This window comes from Myotis brandtii, unplaced genomic scaffold (assembly GCF_000412655.1).
Source record: "Myotis brandtii unplaced genomic scaffold, ASM41265v1 scaffold224, whole genome shotgun sequence".
Classification (NCBI taxonomy): domain Eukaryota; kingdom Metazoa; phylum Chordata; class Mammalia; order Chiroptera; family Vespertilionidae; genus Myotis; species Myotis brandtii.
This window is the reverse complement of record NW_005358400.1, coordinates 66,913-68,930: the sequence shown is the minus strand read 5'-3', so window position 1 is coordinate 68,930 and position 2,018 is coordinate 66,913. Positions and strand designations below refer to the sequence as shown.

Below are 2,018 nucleotides of genomic sequence, written 5' to 3'. Positions count from 1 at the left end.
GGGTGGCTCTCTGGGTATACTGCAGAGCCTGCAAGGACTTGAACAAGGAATGGTTATGACTTTTAGCTTTTAATTCCTCCCCTAACTTTGGGTAGGATAGGGGGAAGGTTTACCAAACATGATTTCAAAAGGAGAGAACCCCTCCCGGTTGGGGGTACACCTGGCCTGTAAGTAGGCAAAGGGCAGGAGGTTGGTCCAGTTTTCACTGGTTTCTGGGATAAATTAAGTTAAAGTCCTTTTAGAGTCCTGTTCATACCTGCCCTGAATTTGTGGCCGGTATGCACAATGGAGTATCCAATTTATGACTAAGACTTGAGCTATATACTTTGAGATACCTTGGCTACAAAGGTGGGGCCGTTATCTGATCCTATGACTGCTGATAGCCCCAATCTAGGTATAATCTCCTGGAGTAATTTCTTGACCATTATAGAGGCAGTTTCTGCCCTGATGGGGTAGGCTTCAACCCATCCCAAGGAGTCTATAAAAACTAGCAGGTACTTATACCCTGATGTCAGTGGCTTAATCTCTACGAAATCCACCTCCCAATGCTCTCCTGGGAAGTTTCCCTGGGCCCAAATTCCCAGGGGGACCCCCCTACCTTGCATTTATCTGTGACCTGCCTCACAAAAGTTTCTTGGTGACGCCTAGGTGGGTAGCCTGGTGTAACTGGGCAACTAAAGTCCGACCTAGAGCCTCTGGGACCAACAGTCTGCCATCTGGTAGAGTCCACCAATCATTTGGTCCTCTGGTAGCTTGCTTCTATTCTGCCAATTCCTCCTCTTGTAAAGGCCCCACTGGTTTTGGGGCGGCTTCCTTGGCAGCTTGTTATTGGGTGACCCTGATGTTTGAAATCCATCTCTCCGGAGCACCTCGAAGGAGGCATTCCACAGTCTGGGGTGTTGTCAAGGCTAGTTCCTGGCCCAAAGTCAGCTTATCTGCCTCCTTTACCAGCAATGCTGTGGTGGCCACTGCCCAGAGGCACGCTGGCCACCCTGCAGCCACAGGGTCTAGTCTCTTAGACAGATAGGCCACAGGTCTCTTCCAGGGACCTAGAGTCTGGGTGAGAACCCCTTTGGCAATGCCCCTTACCTCACTCAGGTAGAGGTGGAAGGGCTTCCTGACTTCTGGCAAGGATAGGGCAGGTGCTGAGATGAGAGCCTTCTTTAGCTCTTCAAAGGCCCGTTGTTCCACTTCGGTCCAGTTTAGCAATCTCTGCGAACGCCAGTATCCACAGGCGGCAGTATGTTGTATTGTACCCCGCGAATCACAGAAGGACGCCTCAAGAAGTCGAATTAAAGAGTCACATTTATTGCAATCCGGGACTATGAGGGGTCATTCCCAAATCTCATAGTAATAAGATGGTGGCAAAACCAGACTTATATAGGCAAAAATCACAAAGGTATTGATTACATCCCAGGGTTTGGAATGAGGACCCTGGTTTGCACAAAGCAGTTACAGAAGCGAGATTGAGCTGATTAGTTATCTACAAAGATTGTTTATAGTTTTGGGTCTTTGGACCTCTGAGTTGACAGAAACATTATTTAGAGCCCTCGGGTCTTAGGTCCACTGAGTTGACAGAGAAACATTATCTGGAACCCTCAGGTCTTGGGACCACTGAGTTGACAGGGAACGCACCATCTGTGGACACTAAAACAATTTAGGGTAATTGTGCTGTCCTGTTTCCCAGGTACAGAAGAATGTGCTTTGATAACCAGTAAGATCACAATCAATGGGATAGTCATTCAATCAATAAGGCATTCAATCGAATGGGATGATTTATACAATTCAGAAAATCAAAATAACCTGTCCATTGTTAAACAAAGCAAATAGGTACCATACTTCAAGTATCCAACTGCTCTTAAGAATTCTCGGAACTGCTTCTTGGTTGTAGGCATGGGGATCCATAAGATTGCCTCTATTCAACTGAGGGAGAGGGTCCGTCTGCCTTTGCTAATGTTGTACCCCAGGTATGTGACATCAGAGGAGCACAACTGTGCCTTCTTGGCTGACACCCGGTA

General features: G+C 47.4%; 1 long non-coding RNA gene across 1 annotated transcript in view; it reads right to left on the bottom strand.

Moving 5' to 3' along the window:
* Window positions 1-2,018, bottom strand: part of LOC106726075 — an 8,942-nt gene that overhangs the window by 6,106 nt on the left and 818 nt on the right. Inside the window, exon 2 of the long non-coding RNA XR_001362089.1 lies at window positions 1,993-1,997. This is a non-coding gene — a long non-coding RNA (uncharacterized LOC106726075). The remainder of the gene's footprint in view (window positions 1-1,992; window positions 1,998-2,018) is intronic.